This window comes from Amaranthus tricolor, chromosome 10 (assembly GCF_026212465.1).
Source record: "Amaranthus tricolor cultivar Red isolate AtriRed21 chromosome 10, ASM2621246v1, whole genome shotgun sequence".
Classification (NCBI taxonomy): domain Eukaryota; kingdom Viridiplantae; phylum Streptophyta; class Magnoliopsida; order Caryophyllales; family Amaranthaceae; genus Amaranthus; species Amaranthus tricolor.
In genome coordinates, this window is record NC_080056.1 from 12,026,256 (window position 1) to 12,048,496 (window position 22,241).

The following is a 22,241-nucleotide window of genomic DNA, read 5'->3' on the forward strand; positions in this document are numbered from 1 at the left end:
ACCCAAACCCAGACCCGGACTCAGTCCCTAAGGTCATGGACCCAAATCCAACCCAAATTCATAGGCTCCAAAAATCAATGGATCTAGACTCTTAAATTAGGGTTAGGACGAATCTAGATCACCTTTAGGGTCCAAGACTCATGCCCATCCCTACTAATGGTGAAATCAAGTGAAGGAGAGGGGAGGGTAGCGTAGGAAAATTGTTGAGAAGGTGTGATGGGTAGGGATGACAACGGATTGTGACTGAATCGGGTCCAAAGATATAGGATCAGATTCGGTTTCAATACGAGTCTAAGCTTATTTGGCGTATTTGATTTATTTTCTATCAAGTAACAAGTCATTTGAGTTATCCATTAATAAGATTTATTTTGAGCCAATGACAAATGTTGAAATGTTTTTGATAATTTTATAATATTTTACCAATCTGATTGGGCCCATTGAAAAGTTCATTTCTTTCAATAGATAAAGAAATGACTGAAGATAAAGTCTAGTTGGAAGTCCAACTCATCCTATAGATAAAGTAACCACAATAGCTGGACCAATGACTGAAGGATGGAATCAGTAGTAGGTAATGCTAATTTGTAGACAAGACGCACACATTTCTCGTTATGGGATTTACAGCTATTTAAAACAAATCCAATAATTAGATATTTTCTTGATTTTATAATTAAATTCGATTTGACTTAACTTAAAATTAAATTTACAATTATATAAAGACTAATGTGGATATAAAATCTATTTCAAACCGACCTAATACACCTATTTAAAAATCAGCCTGATAATGCAAATAAACACCTCAACTTCGGACAATCTTATTTAAAGGCAAGAAGTATTCAAGTGTCATATTATCGCATACTACAGTAGATTAAACATTTTTTAGCAACAATTTTCTCTATTGTTTCCTTATCCGATCCGCTCAAAGCTTGAGCATCATACTTCTGTAAGTTTCTCATTTCTTCTTACTCTTTCAAGATTCTTATATTACAAACTTCTAATAAATTATAATTCATTAGAACTTAAAATGTAATAAACTTTGTATATTATTAATTAGTTAGTTCATTAACCTTTTCCCTTCATTTTTATGACATATTTACATTTTTTATTTAATATGTATATATAATTTTATTTTAGTTATAACAGATTTTTAACAACTGATTACTGTTAAGTCATTTATATGAGCAAGTTGTTAAGTAAAAGTTTGGCTAGTTGTTTGTTATGGACAAAATAAAAACGAAATACGAATAAATAGTCTTCTAAAAGCAAATTTTATATTTCGACAAAAAACCCAACATCTCAACTAATTTAAATAGTATTTTCTTCCTTTTAAAATACTTTTACTAAAAGAATTATTTTACACGATAAAATTCATTGCTAAAAAGCGGAAATCAATGATGAAACCATTTTTTGTAAAAAAGCATTGTGTGTATTGCCTAAGCTAAAAACCATTTTTAAATAATATTTCGCAACATGTGTTGTTGTCATATATTTTCAGTTGTAAAAACAATTCCTACTTAGATTTATTTAATGTTCATCGTCAAGTTTATTTAATATCAGTACACATACATTACTTAGTTAATTTATATCAATTGAATTAGAAAAATTGAAATAGAAATTGAATATAAATTTTAGTTGTTGTATGATATATGTATTCCCTCCTATTCACAATATATGTCTCATTTGACTTTGCACAAATTTTTAAAAATCTAAATGGGACCACGTTTATGAGAGAGAAAGGGTAGTGTTTTTAAATTTTGAGGGGGTAAAAATGTAAAGTGAGGTTATATGGTACGTTTTTAAAGGGTAAATTGATAAAGTTAACAATCAAAATAGAATTGAGATATTTAGGATGACTTAACTAAAAAATAAAATGAGACACATATGTTGAATATGAGAGAGTATTAAACTAAAATAAGAAAAATTAACATAGTTACTCATATATAAATTTTTTTTTTGTATGACATAGTATATTAAAATTAAGTATGAATTTTTTTTATTATATCACATGGTAAATATTAAATATAAAATTTTTATAGTATGACATGTTTCATTCTCGTATTTAAGTTGTTTTTGATTTCTACTTCTCTTTTTTGTTTGTATATTTGTATTTCTTTATTAGTAGTACTATTTTGTATAATTAATATCATAAGATGTTAGCCAATTTTGCAATTAACTATAGATTGGAATTATTTGCATTATATGTCAGTTTCTTTTAATTGCATTTTTTGAAATGTAATCAATTTAGACATATCACTGTCAAATTGTCATTGGAATTATTGTTTCAATTTTTTATAATTGCATTGTTTGAATCATCTAATTACATAGTTTTATAATATTTATTTTTTATAATTTTTAGTTATGTATAACTTAAGATACAAATGATTTAAATAATTCAATTAATTGCGTAAAAAGGAAGTTGTAGCTGGTATAATAAAACTCCGAAAGTATTTACCAAACACTAGCCAAAAGCCAAATAAAATGTAATTTAGTTTTAAAAAACCATCTTTTAGATAAACCCTTAAAATATTAAGCCAAACAAAATGTAGTTTGGTACATATATATGTAGATATTAGATGGACAACTCCTCCGTATTAGACCCTCTTACCATGACGGATAGATATAATTAGTCTATTTCTTTAATTGATCATTTTAAAATTGTAATTGACCACTTTAAAACTAAATGTATATGAATCAACCCAATAAAAACAATCTCACCATTAGACGGGTTCATTCAACAATTTGTATTTGATAGACATTAAACTTAATTATACTATTAATTTGACAGGTGAAACAACAAAATGAAGATGAAAAAGATAACAAATTTGATTTATATCCTGGTAGCCATTACAACAAGTGTGATCCTTTAATGGACTTGCAATGCAGCAGATCTAACATTCATAGTGACTAGGAGTGCTACCAGCCAAAGCTACTCCACACTATTGAATAACTTTCGAGGTAGAGTTAAAGATCCAACCACTAAATACGTTCATTAATGATGAAATCTATATAAAGAAGAAATTTGATATTACGACAGATCAAAAACTAGCGCTTATGGTCATCCAAACTATTGCCAAAGCAGTGCGATTCAAATATATTGAGGGTGAAATTTTGAGTAAATTTGGCAGTAAGAATGGATTCAAAGCTAAAGCTAAAGCAATCTCACTGGAGAACAATTGGGAGAAAACCAGTAAAACTGTGAAGGAATCTATCGGTCCTAGAATTGATATGGAATTGAGAGATAAAAATGGTAAAATAGTATGGAAATGGTTCCAAGTGGGAAAGTTAGTTGATGTTATCGGGATTCTTAAACATCTTAAGTAGCATGTCATTTGAATATATTTAGTAGCTAATAATGAATAATGAAATGCAACAGTAAGCTATGATATTTTTTTTATTTTTTTTTATGAAGAATGAATAAAATATTATATTATAGGAAAATTTGCAAATAAACACCTTTTAAAACCCCTTTTTTTATAAAGAAACACTTTTTATAATTTTTTTTGTAAAAAAACATCTTTTAAGAGACTTTTTATTAAATAAAACACCTTAAATCAGTTTCCGGTGACTTTTGTCAATTTTCCGGCGTTGACTATGCCATTTGTCAACTTTCCGGCGTTGACTTTTGAGCTCAAATGGCATAGTCAACGCCGGAAAGTTGACAAAAGTCACCGGAAACTGATTTAAGGTGTTTTTTTTAAAAAAAGTCTCTTAAAAGGTATTTCTTTACAAAAAAGGGATTTTAAAATGTGTTTCTTTACAAATTTCCCTATATTATATGAGAAATGAGATATTTTTTTTTCAAATCAAAAATGCGATTTATGAAACTTTGGCCTCCATACACGAACTCCAAAAAACTGCATAGGGTGAAAATGAAGCCCACTTATTGGAAAGGATTTCAATGCCTCACTGGAGAACAAAACTCTAATCCAAAGCCTATTCAAACCAAATGTAAACATAATCATAACTAATTTAAGGTCAACAATATACTTGCTTTCCAATATGATCATAGCAGTAAGCATTAATGAATAATAAATATAAAATGTCATGATTTAAGCAACCAAATAAAAATATACTTTTTGTAGCATCCTGTTTCAAGCCACGCGAATTGATGAACATTCAATTGTAAGTTCTTCGAACTTTCTTATAGTTATGAAATTTCTAACACACGAAATACTCACCAAATAAATTAATAGACACAAATATAAGTATTCTAGAATATTCTAAGAAACAGTTTGGAAGCCATTGAAATGACTAAATCAATTTCGGTTTTTCTTTGCATAGTGGCAATAGTGGTGGTTAATGGAGTTCATCATCATCATCGTAAAATCGAACCAAACTGCAACTGATCTTTTATCACCAATATGTTACCGTTAACCAAGATTACTCGAACCTAATAGTGACCGACCCGAATCATGCTCAAAACCGAACTCGATCCGGCTAAAACCGACTTAACCTGAACGAATTTTTAATCGAAATGTTATAAAACCTGAACCAATTTTTAACATTGAGGTATAATCGACTCATATTAGTTAATCTAATAAAGTAATAGAAATTTTTATAAATTAAATTTTATAAATACCTAGTTTCATATATTTAGAGTTAATAATCAATGGTCAGTGTTTATTTAACTATTTTTAATCAAATTAGATTAAAAATGATAAAACTTTAATTTTAATTTACAGTCAAACAAGTAAAACGAACAAAATAATAATCGCTTACTGATTTGCATTTTAACTATTTTGCTTTAAGTAAAGGGAATCTTATCATCAATTAAAAAATGACTAACAACTTAATCTCATATTGACTCGATCTATAGTAATTAGTAATTCGTAGCCAAATTCTACTGGAAAATAATACCCGAACTCGATCTGTACCCGGTAAAATCGAAACAATTATTAACTGATGATAACCCGAAACCGATTGACTACTCGACACGAACTTCAACCGACACCGAACCGATGCTAACCTGATAGCTCAAATAACTGATCTTCAACCGAACCGTGATTTGCATAACCTAGATAATACTGCCCGACCTGGTTCTAAAAGTAGAACATGTGGGTGTAAATTTATGATTGTATGAAGTAGTGGTAAACCAGGGGAAAGACCTTGGACGGTAAGGGTATGTCCTGGTGAAAAAGGAAGATATAACCACCCGTTCTTAGTATATAGAAATGGTCACATCAGGACAAATAGGTTGACTGTAGATATTCGACAGCACATACGAGAGCTTAGTGCAACCGGCATGCAACCTGCGTTTATTATGACCTCAATTTGACAATCAATTAGGAGAGAAGAGATGGAGGGTAGGACTCCGCTTCAACACTGTCTTTATATGGCTACAGAGCATAATTACGTGGTTACGACAGATTTGGATAGTGAAGGGCAATTAAGTCGATTATTAATTGCAAATCCTACATCCATCCAGATGATACATACATGGTCTTATGTTGTGTTGATAGATACAACGTATAAAACAAACAAACAAAAGTGGCTGCTTTGTGAAATAATTGGAATAACGCTAACCAATCACAACTTCTTGGTTGCGTTTTATTTGATGTGAGATGAGGCGCTGTGTCATATTCGTGGGTGTTGGAGAGATGGAGAGACATTTTTGGCAGTGCTCAGACTCCCAACGTAATTGTAACTGATCGAGACAAGGGTTTATCTGCAGCTATTTGTGATGTCTTTTCAGGTAAAAAGATTATATTGATTAATTATTGTCATTTTATTTATTAAATATATCTTAATTATATTCCATCTTCTTTTTAATGTAGATGTGCAACATTTATTATGCGTATGGCATATTGTCAATGACGTAGAAAACATGGTGGACAAATTCTGTGGCGGCTTTTGTGCGACTCCTTCGCGGTTGGGTCCCGTGCGACTATGTGCTTCGAATAATTTTTTTATTTTTTATTTTTTGAATAATGGAATGAGTTTCGATTAGAAATTACCTCGAATTGCTGTTTACGTTTTGATTTCCTTACGTTTAGCTCTACAAATTTTATGTTTAGATTTAGTGTTTTTAGAGTGATAAAAGTGTTATTGAGTGAGATTGAAGTATTTTATAAAAATTTAGTCCAGGGGCATTTTCATCATTTTAATTAAATAGGGATGGCGATAAAATAAAAAGTGTGACAAAATTTAAGGATTGGACTATAAGACCATGAAAATTGTAGAGGATTTACCTTCGTCTTAGTACTCGCTTTCCTCCTTTAAGCTATCCTCTTGAATGTGTAAAGGAAATAACAATCCTTTTGGCCAAGAGGATTGGTCTTGATCCTCTCCATGAAGAGGATGGAGATGGGAGGAAGAGGATTGAGTAGTACACATGTCACAATCTCATTAGTTGTATTTAATTTTGATTTTTTGACGTCATTAATTAATATTTTAATAACTTTTGGAGATTTTATAATTATGTCAAATTAATTTAGAAGTAGTTTTCATAAACTCCATTCATATACGAATTTAAATATTAACATATATTTATATTAAAAATACAATAACGATTCTAAAATGAGGAGGTTCAAATTAAACTTATTATTTTATTAAATTTGTGAGTACACGAAGGTCCCTTGCAAAAAGATAAATATAGATAAATAAATAACTAAATAAATAATAATAATAATAATAATAATAATAATAATAATAATAATAATAATAATAATAATCATAATAATAAAAATAACCATGATAAAAAGGGCACGAAACCCTCGTTGCTTCCCCACCAGCCGTCACTTTCTTCCCTCCTTCTCCTCCTTCTTTCTCTCCTTTCCCTCTTTCCGTGCCGCCAGCAGCTGGCTCCAACCAGCCACCCACGAGCAACCACCTGCACAGTCGTTTCACCTCCTCCCACGAGCAGAAAGCAGCAGCCCAGACACCGACAATAGGCCGTGTCTCTTCTTTCCCCTCAGCGGCAGGCGCACCGAAGGACTCCAACAACAACAGCCGGCTGTCCACCCTCCACCATCACCACAATAACTACCCATACTCTCACCCTTTTCTAGTCCCCCCATTGTGAGCCATCTCCTCTTTCCTCTAATTAATTTTCTAGCTTTAATTGGAGTTTTATTAAGTGTATTGAGTTGATGTTGGTTTTGCGTTAATATCAATGAATCTTTTGGGTGGGTAAGTATTTTATTGATGAATTAAACATGTTTATGACTTAGGATTTGAAGTGTGATTTGAAATTATGGGTTGTGTGTTGATTTTGTATTAGTTTCTTCGAATCTTAGTATGGGTAATAACTAAATATGTTAGCTTTGAACACGAAAGGATTAGGGCTTGGATTTAGAGATGAAACTACAAATAATGTGTGTTTTACACTATATTTTGGTGATGATTGATTAAATATCTTTCAAAGTTGTTTTGAGATTTGGTCGATTGGTTATTATTGTGAATAATTAGTAATGGTGATGATTTTAGTTGACTATGAAAGTGATTTTGATTGATTAAATTGACAATAATAGCTACTAATTGTTGTCGTTTGATTGTTGTGAATTAAAAATACCCTTATTAGGTTGTTATTGAAGTTATAGATACATGATATTAGTAAGCCAAGAGCATAATGTCAACTTATCGTTGATGGTTGCTAAAGTTAATTGTCGTGTTGTTTTGACTATAGTTCTTAATAGCTTTGGAGAATGTAACAAATGATATGTCGATACGATAACTCTAAGATTTGCCTTATCGTTATATTAATGTTATATTAAAATTGTAAGGTTTAGTTGTGATTAGTTATTTTTGGGTAACGCGAGCCGATATACTCAAAATTAGTTAATGTAAAGAAACGATTCACACATACTTCTACTTTAAATTGATGGAAAGGCTTATGTTGTGTTGAGTTAATAATTTTAACTTGTATTGAATGAGTTGTGTGCGTGCTAGAGTAATTGGAAACTCATGTTGAATGGGTGATAGCGGTTACTTTGGTATTTAGTTTGGTATGGCAAAGTAGTTAAGGGAACTTATTAGTTCTACTAATAACTTATATAGGTTCCCATTTTGTAAGAGGAAAGTAGTGCCTTAGTTGGGTGATTTTGTGAATTTTGATCGTGCAGTGACGCTTACAGGTACGTACACACAGTAACTAACCCTTGTATGCAATTTCCCTTAAGACATTATTGTTTATTGTGACAATATGTAGTATATCGAAACTACGAAGTGCTAGTGAGAAAACTTTATATATGAAGGGCCATCGATTTTGAAATCCCTGAGCTTAGAATAGTTTAGAGAATGAGAGTGTTAGTAGAAGGCGGGGACCACCCCCTTATTTATTTAAGAATTAGATTATGCCTTAATTGGAGTTAGAATGACTCCTTTTTTCATATTTTGTTGAGTGGCTCAATGGGCTTTGGCGTGCTGCTATCCTAGGGCGCTCATTAATAGTCGAATGTGGAAATTATTCCTATCTGATAAAGTATTAGATTATGATTAGCTGGCGTGACTCAATTGGATTACGTCCGGTTGATTTAGTAGTCCCCTAGGTGAGGTTCGACGGGACCACCGTAAGGGGGGTATGAGCATGCTTGGGTCATTGGGCGCCGGGTGGCCGATACCGCCCCTTGACCGAGGTGTTACCATGCGGGCCTTGCAAACCCCAATATGGCTTGTTTAGTAACCCAGTGTGTTAGTTTTTCCCGAAGGTAGGACCCGAGAAGGTAGGCCGTGTCACTATGCTAGGAAGTAGAGAAAAGATCCACTAATATAAAGTTATTCAGTGATAGAAAGTTTATTCATTAATCGAAAGTTATTTAATGATAGAAGGTTCATTCTTTGATAGAAAGCTTACACATTGATAGAACGTTTACTCATTAATAGAACATCTACTTATTGATAGAATAGTTTATGCTAGTGAGAAGTGTGCCTAAGTTAAGTTACCTCAAGGGTATTACAGACTATGATCACACTTACCTTAAGATAGACAAGCTCTATAAGGTCATGTGTTAGGTATTCTGTTAATGCCTTGATCGAGTTGATACTATACGTGTTTTGCAAGAGTTTATGTTTGAAAAGAGGAGCGTGAAGACCTGCATTCTACCCAAGAACACATGGTTCGGGTTGGAAAGCACGTAATGAAATTAAGAACTATAAGTGGTCGATAAACGGTTACTATCTGTGCTTGCGTTTTATGAAATCATCTTATGTTGTTTTATGATATAATGCTATCTAGTAGTTGGCCTTATTATATTTGATGTTAGTTACTGATGTGTACGTGTTTGTGTTTATGTTTGATTGTTTATGACTTTCTATGATTGTCCTGCTATGACACATTGGCCTTTGGTCTAATGTCGAGCAGCAGAAGGATCATAGACAGGCGTAGCAGGTACTGGAGCTTTTTTGCATTGCATTGCATTTGGGGAGTGTGATGAGGGCAAAGGATAATCTGTGTCGTACTGCTATCTTTCGATTTTGTAGCTCTTGTTATCTTTTGTAAACTTTGGTTGTATATGTTTTGTTATGAGGTCTTGTGTCCTCCCTCGTATATTTGTATATCCACTGCGTAGTTTATAACTCTGTATGGTTTTAAGGAGTTAAGTCTCTTTAAAACACAAACGTTGACACTGGAACCACGATCCATGCTTGCATGTTGATTTGAGAAGCCGGCGACGAATCATTCTGTCGTGACATAGTTTTGATAGGCCGTTGGTGCCTTTACTTTATTAGCTTCTAAATAACTTTTGTTTTTCTACAAAGGCGCACAGTTTTAAGGCAGATGCTGCCGAAATTTCCATTCACCTTTTTTAATTTAATATTTAACATTATCTAAATTCTCTTCTTTTTTCTTTTATGTAACAGCCGAATTTTCTCCCGTGCTTTACGGTTTTGGTTTCGTTAAGGGGTCGAAAATTCTGGGGTGTTACAGGTGGTTACCAGAGCCAGTGGTCCCTATTTTCGACGCTTTGTGTCCTCAAATTCGTTGAGAAATTGCTTGAAGTTAGAAGTTATTCGTGAGAGTTTGGGTAGATTTGGGATAGGTGCATATTACATGTTCATGTATAATGATTATCATTGCATGTGCATAGATAAATATATAGTTTGTTTAGCTTGTTATGAGACTCATTCTTATGTGTGTTATTATTATAAACAAAAATTATGATGGTGGTTTGAATGATGAGATGATTTAACAAATCAGTGGATTTGAATTATATATTGTCAAGAAATAATAAAATTTTTGAGTATTTGGTTCAACTGGAGTTGTATTATAAGTAGTCATTATGGAGATATGAAGTATGAATGATGAAATTCTAGAGAAGTTAGATGCATCGGGAACTTTCTCTTGCTTGTAATGATTATATGAAATTTAGTCTTATGTGTCTGAATATTTGTTCATGTTAATTGTTTTCATAAAGCTTACGAGTTTTGATATTGATCCTATACATGAACCCACTGTTTATTTCTCTGCTTGAGCATCGCCTTTGTCAAGTGCATTTGTTCATCATAACATAGAAGTGGTAATCATAATTCTCTTGAATATGTTTAATGACTGTGCAAGCATGATCGTAAGTAGTTTAAACTAGAATAAGGATAAGAGCTAAAGTGTAATAAGAATTCGATATATTGTAAATGAAAGAAAGGGATCTTGTATGCGATATCTTGTAAATAAAGTTTTAATCACCAGTTGATGATAATAATGCGGTCATAGTTAAAGTATAGATGCGTTAAAACCCATATATAAGGAGAAGTTCGAGAGCACGTTAAGAGTTTATAGTTTGAGAATTCAACCCCCAATTTCGAACCATGATTTATAAGAGTATTATCGACATATTCTTCATATAGTGATGAGTTGAAGTTAAGAGATTGTTTTCAACGTCTCTAAGTGTTTAAAGATAATGCTATATCAATTGAACTAAATTATCACATTAGTGTTGTTGTTCAAACTAGAATTGCCTTAATATTTTCATTTGAAGTCATAATTCTTACTAGGTTGAGGCTCTTGACCTTTGTAATTAGCTATAGTAACATTGGTGTTGAGTTTTAGTGTGGCATAATCGTGTCTACTAATAAACGTTTTCAGTCTCATACGGTGATTGAGACTGATGCTTTAAATTGGTTAATGTAATATATATTTGTTAGTTCTAAACCCAACATCTTATGCTTGTAGTGAGACCTTGAGAATCAGTTGAGAGTGAAAACGATAGTCAACCTATTGACCTTAGTAATCACTTTATATATATTTTGATGAATTATATACTATAAGTGTCCCCTGTCATTGATTTTGATTTTTGTAAGCATCTAACTCTCATCATAATGAATATAGTATTTCATGTTTGCCGAGTGATAACGACCTTTAAATCACTATTTGTTGTCCAAAAAAATAAATTTTTTAAAATAAAACTAAGACATTTTGTCTCATTAAATGCTTATATAGAGTGATGAATGTTTTAATCGGATGATAATGTGAAGAAGAATTGTGACAGTTTTAAAGCGTTAGCTGGATAAAATAATATTTGAAATTAAAAAGTAATCCGTGATATTATAATTTGTTTTCCTCATGGCCTTCTGGGCAGTTACAACACATAAGGATAAATTAACCTGATGATGAGGTGGAATAAGCGTCTTTGTGCACGTAAGATACAATTAAATGTTTTAAGTATTTTAGAGTATCTCATTGATCACCAATTTAATAGTCCTGCCAACGTATTGAAATGAAAAGACTTAGATGAGATTCTAAATGAAGCTGACTTTACGCAAGTTACTGTTTTAATAATGATTGATGTGATACGTGGTAAATTAAGTTGGAGAGTTACTAAAGATAATGTGGTCCTAATAAAAGTCAAGAGGTGTTTTAAAACTAAACATTGAAAAAACGACAATGAATATGCAAATAATTATAATTTGAGAGATGAATCGAGATAATGGGTTATGTCTTAAATGATTATTATATACAATCATTATTATGCGATAAAGAAAGTTAAATAATATTCGCACTTGTGTTAAGAAGAGTTTTAATTTGATGTTACTAAATCATTGGATCGTAATAAGCATTTGATGAAAAGAGTTTTGAAATTTTGACGTGTTTTAATACAAACAATTATGTTATAGTTGTTAGTTCTAAGTTTCGCATCTTAGGTCGAAGGGTGATTGAATTCCACTTATTTGCGAAGGAATAATTGTAATGCATAATCTCAAAGTGTTGCGTTATTTTGTTAGCTTTGTGATGTTGTACTTTAGTATAGTGTTAGAATTGTTAATGTAGCAGTCATATGGTTGCGATAACGGTCTTATAGTTAGAGGTAGTATTGTGATGGAAATGTTATGATGTAGGTTGGATATTGTGAAACTAGTGTTGGTATCACAACTTTATCAAACTGTGTGATACATGACTGCTTTGCTATTGATATTGAAAATTGCGGTGATGTAGGTGTGTTCATCAGTTATTTTTCATCGTGCATATTTTTATGTATACATAAAATGTCATCTTTGTTGATCATTACTGTTATTATTACCCTATTAGTACCATTAGTACCATCATTATATATGTACATGATGCATTACTTTAGTCATATATTAGCTCGTGATCTTAATTGATATAAATTACATACTTTCAACATATCTAGTCGTATGGTAAATGAATAGCTGAAAAGTGTTGGTGACCATTGACATTGCCCTTCATGATTCTAAATCATCCTCATATTGTCGTAATTAGAATTTGATATTATGATGGATAAAGGATGTTATTATTGAATAATTACGATATGTGTACTAGTATCATGGCTGTGAACGTATAATTATTAATTATATTAACTTGCTAAAATGTGTTATATATATAATTTGATTATATACTTGAAACATGTATTATGTTATGAGTTATTAATTTGAGTTGTTAATCTACTAATCAAGTAATGATGAATGATTTAAAATGTTATAAAAAGATTTGATCATATATGATTAATTGTAACATCTCGGAATAACTCGGGTCGTACGAAAAGAGAAGATGGCCCTTTTAAAAACGAGATAAATATTATCCGAGTCAAACCGGGATGTTAGAAGGCAGTTAAAACGGATTTGAAATTAAGGAAAGCTTGCGGATCGATTTCTATTAGTGTTATTATGAACTACTAGATATAAGAAATTCTTAGCAGCGGATAAGCACGAAAAGTTAAATCTACTTATTACAACTTGAGAACGAAAATCGCCTCATAAAACCAAATGTTCTTTAAACTTAATTAGAAGTTCTTATCAAGACTTCTATATCCTAATGATTTATTTCTTCAAGGGTCAATCCTCACTCCCCAAACCTGCAACTTAACTTACTGCTAGTCATTGCCCAGATAGGAAACAACATCATCGCAGGGTCGTTAAGACCAAAAGTACACGTCAGCAATCGTCGCATATCAAGTAAATAATAACACAAGAGAAAGTTTTAATTTAATAGCTGTCAATTAACAGAACAGTACGCTTCGATCATGCTAATAAAGAATAATTATTTTCATGTAAAGATTAGTCAGCCATACTGCTGTACTATCCAGCCATACTGCCGGTACACTCCAATCTCCATAAGTGAGACATTACATTAGGGGAACCTAACCCCTAAGCAAGTCTCTACCATAGACACTCGCCTTACTTCGGTGCCTATGGTTAAGTATGCATACCCCCGCGGTGGCTCATAATGCCCCCATATACCGCGAGTAATTCATTTCCACGAATTGACGTCATACTACGTCCACTTTAAGGGTAGTGAGGTCATACTACCTCTGCTTATCAAAACAATGTATCAAAATTATTTATTCGAAAGATAACATTATTCGTACTATATATCCATACTTTACTTTTGTATACCATTATTATATGATACATCGGACTAATGCGAACTTCGCTGCGTGTACATACCTTAAGCAAGATAACCAACTCACAAGCGTCTTAATCAATTCCCGGTCACGAATCGACTTCCTACAAGGTTCAATCGTATTCGGGAAATAAGCACACATACACATTTTCCTCAAATCATCCATAACACACATATACAATTACACCCATACCTAGAATACTACACACAACATGAACATCCATCACATACTATAACATGGTAAATGCACAAAACAGGATAGCCTATATACTCTGTCCAGAAACTCAACTTAAAACAGTCAAACTGAAAATCCGACTTCACCGTTGCGTCCGGAAGGCGTCAAAACCCCCGGGTTCCAATTTTCATAATTTATAACATAGTATAAGTATTTTTTAACTTAATTTCAAAGCCAAAAATGTTCTAAAAACACATTTTTTTCACCATTTTCATAACCTACGGGATTTTGTCATTTCATTTTTTTTATCACAAAAATATAAATTTCAATGCTTTATTTCCTATTAAATCTAAACAACAATATTTACATAATTTTCACGATCTTCTACAAAATAAATTTTAATTAATTATTTTTTTTTCCTCAAAAATAATTCTTTTTACACAAATGTACACATACATACACATCACATATATACATGTATATTTCTCTACCAACATTATAAATTCCTCCTATTAATTAATAAAAATAAATTTCTAACATCACATACAATTTTTCTATGAGCATCCATTTTTTATATATATATATATACTTTTCAATCATCCATCAAACAAATCTTTCACACCCATATAAACATATCTAAAACCCTAAAATCATACATTAATTTAGATAGAAAAATACATCATACTTTCATACATGAATTTTAAATCATAAACAAATCATAAATTATAAAATAACATACATAAAAAAAATCATAGAAATTTAAATTAAAACTTTAAAAATAAAACTAGGTTAAGAATTTACTCACAATTTGCACAAGAACAAAACACCAATTAATGAACAAGAAGATGATACTAGGCGTGAGTAGAAGGAGATTGAAGAAGAATATATTTTTTTCCTTGAGTTTTCTAAGAGTTTTGAAAGAAGAATGCTAATGATGAGACTAAGGTAATTAGGAGATTAAGGAAATAATGGAATTAAGGAAATTAAGGAAACAATTATGCAAGGCAATAATTCTTAATCTTTCAATATTCTTCAAGAGGTTACAAATTCCCCAACTTACCCCATATGGCCGACCAACTCTTCAAATCCCTATTTTATTATTTATTTTTATTTTTTTTTTTTGAAATTAAAGATAGATTAGGAAAAAAAAAGGTTCGGGCTTAAAATGGTTTTAATTGCCTTAAAAGTTGAAATCTCATGATCTAACCCACTAACAAAATAAATAATAATAAAAAAAATATACCCTTCTAAAAAGAATAATAATAATAATATTACTAGTAAATCATTTAATATATCGGAAAAATATCGGGGTGTTACAGACTACCCCCCCTTAAAAAGGTTTTGACCCCAAAAGCTCAACGTACAAACACAAAACTCCCAACAATCACACACACAAAAACGACAAAACAAACACACAACAAAAGAAATAGATCAAAATAACTCTATGCGTGAAAAATCCTACCGCTTCCTGCCCCCCTTAAAAAGTTACGTCGCCGTAACTTACTAACCTAAGGGAAAAGGTACGGATACTTCTCTCGCATGGAAGCTTCTGTTTCCCAAGTTGCCTCTTGTGACCGATGATTTGACCATAGAACCTTAACCATTGCAATATCTTTTCGCCGAGTACTGCGAAGCTTTCTATCTAAAATCTGAACAGGTTGCTCTTCATAGGTGAGGCTTTCATCAAGCTCTAACGGTTCTGGGTCTAAGACATGCGAAGAAGCCGCAACATAACGTTTTAACTGGGAGATATGAAAAACGTCATGAACCTTACCCACCGCATTAGGCAACGCTAACCGGTAAGCTATCTTCCCAATCCGCTCCACAATATCATAGGGACCAATGAAACGCGGGCTTAACTTCCCACGAGCACTAAAACGAACCACACCTTTCATCGGAGACACACGAAGTAGAACTTTGTCGCCCACTTTGTACTCATCAGGCCGACGTCGGAGATCGGCGTACGATTTTTTGTCTATCCTGGGCTGTCTTCATTTTATCGTGAATTAACTTTACTTTCTCAGTCATTTGCACAAGCATATCAGGTCCTAAGATGACAGATTCAGTAAAATCATCCCAACATACAGGACTACGGCACTTACGACCATAAAGTGCTTCAAACGGAGCCATTTGAATCATTTCCTGATAACTGTTATTATAAGAGAATTCTACTAAATCCTAATGTTCATCCCATGAACCTTGCCATTCCATGGCTATTGCTCTCAACATGTCTTCTAGTATCTGATTGACATGTTCAGTCTGACCATCCGTCATAGGGTGAAAAGACGTACTATGAAGAAGAGTGGTTCCTAAAGCCTGCTGTAATGATTTCCAAAAATGTGACAAGTATCGAGTATCACGATCGGAGACAATAGTACGAGGTATTCCGTGATATCGAACAACGTATCTAATATAGGTACGGGCAAGTTGTTCCATATCCCACTTACAGTTCATCGGAATAAACCTTGCAGACTTAGTAAGCCTATCCACAATAACCCAAAGAGTATCATTACCAGCCTTAGTTCATGGCAAACCTAACACGAAATCCATAGAAATGTCATCCCACTTCCATACCGGGACTTCTAGAGGTTGCAGTAACCCAGTTGGTCTTCGATGTTCACTTTTAACCTTTTGACACGTTAAACACTTGGAAACAAAATCTGCAATATTCTTTTTCATACCTGACCACCAAAACATGTATTTTAAATCTTGATACATCTTTTCTCCACCAGGATGAACCGAGTATCTAGAATAATGGGCTTCGTTCAATAATTTTTCCTTCAAAGAGTCACACCCATCCGGTACACACCACCGTCCTTTAAAACGCAGACTACCGTCCTCATGAATTGTAAAACCTTCAGCTCTCCCTTCACTGATCTGCTCCCGAATTTTAATGAACTTTGGGTCTTCCAGTTGCTTAGCCCTAATATCTTCGAAAAAGGTAGGTTGAATAGACAATGCACTCAACTTGGCTTCCAATTCCCCTTCTTGGATTATCTCTAAGTTCATTCTCCAAAACTCCTTGCACAACTCCTCAGAGGTTATTAACGCTGAGGCTGAATGCCTCGATTTTCTACTCAAAGCATCAACGATTACATTCGCACGGCCTTCGTGATAGGAAATCTCCAAATCATAATCACTGATAAGTTCTAACCAACGCCGTTGGCGCAAATTCAACTCGGATTGAGTGAACAAAAATTGCAAGCTTTTATGATCCGTGAAGACCTTGCATTTGACACCATAAAGATAATGTCGCCAGATTTTCAATGCGAAAACCACAACCGCTAATTCCAAGTCTTGTGTTGGATAATTCACCTCATGAGTCCTTAGTTGACGCGAAGCATACGCCACCACTTTCCTATCTTGCATTAAAACACAACCTAATCCATGTTTGGAAGCGTCACTGTAGACAGAGTATTCCAAGGATGGATCAGGTAAGGTCAACACAGGGGCTGTAGTTAACTTTTCCTTCAACAACTGAAATGCCTTCTCACACTCCTCAGTCCATTCGAACTTTCTTTCCTTCTTCATCAAGGCTGTTAGTGAACGAGCGATACGAGAAAAATCCTTCACAAAACGACGATAGTACCCTGCTAATCCTAAGAAACTCACGGATATCTGTAACATTCCGAGGTGTAGACCAATCCCGAACAGCTGCTACTTTTGCTAGATCAACGGAAATTCCTTCCTTAGAAACAATGTGACCCAAAAAAGCCTCTTGCTCTAACCAAAATTCACACTTCGAAAAACTTAGCATACAACTGATTCTCTCGCAGAATCTGCAAGACTATCCTTAAATGCTCTCGATGTTCTTCTTGGCTCTTGGAGTATACCAAAATATCATCAATGAACACCACCACACACTTATCGAGCTACGCGTTAAAAACCCGATTCATCAACCCCATAAATGCTGCCGCTGCGTTGGTCAACCCAAAAGGCATCACGGTAAATTCGAAGTGTCCGTATCTGGTTCTAAAAGCTAATTTACTAATTTCCTCCTCCTTGATACGTAACTGATGATACCCTGACCGCAGATCAATCTTGGAAAAGACTCCTACCCCTTGTAACTGATCGAAAAGATCATCAATCCGCGGTAATGGGTATTTATTCTTAACAGTGACCTTATTAAGTTCTCTGTAATCAATACAGAGACGCATCGTTCCATCCTTTTTCCTTACAAACAACACCGGGGCTCCCCAAGGCGACACACTGGGTCTTATATAACCCTTCTCCAACAACTCCTCCAATTGGACTTTCAACTCTTCCATATCCTTTGGGGCCATTCGGTAAGGGGCTTTTGAAATTGGCCCTGTCCCAGGGATTAAGTCAATCGAGAAGTCCACGTCCCTTCTTGGCGGCATACCAGGAAATTCTTCAGGAAAAACATCTCTAAAATCACAGACCACTGGAATGTTCTTAAGCCGCAACTCCCGCTCCTCTACTTTACTTATACTACACAGAAACCACGGTTGCCCTTGCTTGATTATTTTCCTGACCTTCAATGACGATACGATTTTTATCCTCGGTCCCTTAGGAAGACTCCTATATTTAACCTTCTCCCCCCTGGGTCCACTTAAAGTCACCGACTGTTCTTCACAATCTATTATTGCTTTATATCTACTTAGCCAATCCATCCTAAGTATTACATTTAAATCATCCATTTCTAGAGAAAATAAGTCACTTGGAAATTTTACTTTCCCTATCTTAACCGGCACTTCACGGAACTACGTATTACAATGAAAAATCTCCCCAGAAGGAGTAGCGACTGAAAAAGATGTTTCCTCGGGGTTCTCCAATTCTAAGTCCTTAACTTTAGACTTTGAAACAAACGAGCACGATGCACCAGAATCAAAAAGTACTTTAACGGATTTTGTATTAATACAGAACGTACCTATGACCACATCCGACGCCTGCGCTGCCTCCCTCGAGTTAACTGTTGAAAGTCTGCCATCGTTCTGGGTAGAAGTAGTAACACCTCCTTGATTACCACGTTGGCTTGAAAAGAAATTCTCGTTTCTAGCATTTCCCGGTCATTGCTGAACACCGGAGTTATTTCCCGGAAACCTAGGGTTTGAGGCACCTCCCAAGTTTCGGCCAAAACTACCACCATTGTGATTCCCCCTTCCAGCTTCATTACTACTCCGTCGTTTAATGAGTCGTTGTTGTTGGAAACCTCTATGATTTCCCCCTTGCAACTCTTGTTGTCCCATGCGAGTATAACACTCGTACATTCTATGGCCCAGCTTACCACAGTAAGAACAGTCCACTAACGCACCCCGGCAGTCCCTTCCTGGGTGATTCTTCTGGCATCTCCTACAGTTGTAGATTCTTTCCTTCCCATTGCGATCATACAAAGGCTTCTGCATTCTAGCCTCTAGTCCCGAATTTCTCCCATTCTTGCTGTTTTGACCAGAATGGAAACCTTTTTCCTGGAAGCCTCCAAACGGTTTGTGCTTCTTAAATTGATTCTGAACTTGATTACTCGCATTCGTATCATTCTGAAACATGGGTTCTTTCCTCTTTTCCCCGCTATGGCCCATCTTCTCTTTTTCCTTCCTAATAACATTTCCAATCTGCGCAGCTCTCTTGTATAGTTGGTCTAAAGTATCATATCTATCGGTTTCAATGTGCTTTTGGATTTCATACGATAGACCTAACTCAAAACGCTGAATTTTCTTTCCCTCAGTTGGGACATCCTCAGGGCAAAACTTCAAGTATTCCATAAATTTCTGATAATATTCATCCACCGTTAGGTTTCCCATTTCGAACTTAGCAAACTCATTTGATTTGTCCTTCCTCACATGAGGCGGATAGAATTGGTCCCTTAACGCCCCCTTAAAACCTTCCCAGCTTAAATCACCGTCGTTTTTTGTCATCAACCTTATCTTACTATGTGTCCACCAAGAGTCAGCGTCTTCCACTAGGAAAAACGCGGCTTGGTCAACCATGAGCTCAGCAGGACATCTCACCACGCTAAAAAGCTTGTCAAATTCTCTCAGCCAGTTTTCCAACATAGAAGGTTCACCTTTTCCACTATAAGTCGAGGTTTTACTCTGGGCTATTCTCTTACTAATTGACGAAGCCTTTTCCTCCAAAGATTTCTGTCTCGGATTCCTTGCGCCAGCTAGGGCCTTAACTAGGTTTCGAAGCACGCGGTCAGAGTTTCCTCTTGGCACGGACCTTTTCAAAAAGGGTGGCATGATGGCAAGTAAACTGCATTAGGTTAAACAAGGTATGTAAATACATTTCTACAGCGTTGGTGGTTAAGGAAAACTCATTCTGTTATTGTTCTAAAATAAATAAGGTAATAGCCCTAAAAGGTAAAAGAGTTGAACAATGAATCTATAATCAAATCTTCGCATTTTTTTCCATAAATATAATACTTAATCGATTTTACTTACTATTGTTTAGACTTTTAAAAAACAAAAATAAAATTCAAAACAATAATACCATATAGTTCCAATCTAAAAAGAAATAATTGGGTATAAATTCCCACATAACCACAGTTCAAATACTACAAAAGTCCGAGATAAATAACCAAATCATTTAACCAACAAAATTGTTCGCGATTTATTCTACTAAGGAACTAGACATACGAACTCGTACACATGCATAATCAAATAAAGTAGAAACAATCAGGCAAATAAAGGCGACGCATCCAGACGGTCCTGATCTTCCATGTATCGGTCAGGGTCAAAATCAGCATCACCAGAGTCATCGCTAGACGCGCTATCGGAATCAGAAGGGGTGCCTCAGATAAGGAATCACTCATAATAAGTCGCGCTACGGAATCAGAAAGCTCTACAATTATTGGCTCAGGTGGTTCCTCCTCCCACATCATTATCTCACTTTCTTCCTCACTCATGAGACCTTCTCGCCTCACCGGCCAACCCCCTAGAATAACTACTCCGCTATCAGTATCGCTCAAAATTTCATCTCTATCAGCTATTTCCCTTTCCTCATCAGCATTATATCCATCTCCTAAGTTATCCTCATCAGGCTCTTCTATCACTCCTAAGGAATCCTCCTCCATAATTTCTCCCTGTTCCGCATCAGAATTTTCTTTGAAATCCTCCTCGAATTCTTCTTCTAGATCCTCATCGAGGTCCTCCTCCGGGTCCTTTTCTGGATCCTCCTCGGGATCCTCCTCGAAATCCAACTCGTCGAAGTTTATTAGTAACACTGAGTTTGGGTTTACTACAGGAACAACCTCCTCGATAATATTTGTCCTAGCCCCACTAGACTCTAGAACGTCAAATCCGTCCCGACTCACAGTTTCCACTGCTCTTACCCTTCTGTCAAGATCTAAGTGAAACTGTTCACTCCTCTCTTTCAGTACAATCATCTCTTCGTCCATTATCCTTTCATACACTTGTTTGGACCTCTTGTAAATCATTTCCATTCGTCGGGTATAATCTAAATCGCTTTCTCCCTCTTTTCTGTCCCAAATTCCCAGAGCCTCTATTTCTGCCCAGGCTGGGGCATTAACTAAAGCTCTCCAGGGTTCCTCTCGGATATTAATTCCTTCCTCGGCCGGTCTTTTTCCTTTATCCATGAAAGAAAATTAATAATCGAACTTACTGACTCATAAGGAAAGAAAACGAGACAATTAATTTCTGAGATAAGAGAAAGATAGATAAATCAGAGCATCAGAGATATAAACATAGAAATTCTATCATGCACACATCAAGGTTATCCATGACATCATGCTTAAAGACGCCAAGCACAACACATCATATCCCCTTAATGTCTACCCCTTTTTCTCTCGTTAAAATTTTTTTTTCTAAGTTAGTCTATCGATATAGATAAATAACACTAAATAAAACTCCCGCTCTGATACCAGTTGTAACATCTTGGAATAACTCGGGTCGTACGAAAAGAGAAGATGGCCCTTTTAAAAACGAGATAAATATTATCCGAGTCAAACCGGGATGTTAGAAGGCAGTTAAAACGGATTTGAAATTAAGGAAAGCTTGCGGATCGATTTCTATTAGTGTTATTATGAACTACTAGATATAAGAAATTCTTAGCAGCGGATAAGCACGAAAAGTTAAATCTACTTATTACAACTTGAGAACGAAAATCGCCTCATAAAACCAAATGTTCTTTAAACTTAATTAGAAGTTCTTATCAAGACTTCTATATCCTAATGATTTATTTCTTCAAGGGTCAATCCTCACTCCCCAAACCTGCAACTTAACTTACTGCTAGTCATTGCCCAGATAGGAAACAACATCATCGCAGGGTCGTTAAGACCAAAAGTACACGTCAGCAATCGTC

At 34.5% G+C, this 22,241-nt stretch overlaps 1 long non-coding RNA gene across 1 annotated transcript; it reads left to right on the forward strand.

Moving 5' to 3' along the window:
* The first annotated feature begins 688 nt into the window (after positions 1-688).
* On the forward strand, positions 689-3,391 carry LOC130825068 (uncharacterized). Its single transcript, XR_009046833.1, has 2 exons — positions 689-940; positions 2,783-3,391. It is a non-coding gene; the product is annotated as an uncharacterized LOC130825068 (long non-coding RNA).
* The last annotated feature ends 18,850 nt before the right edge of the window (positions 3,392-22,241 follow it).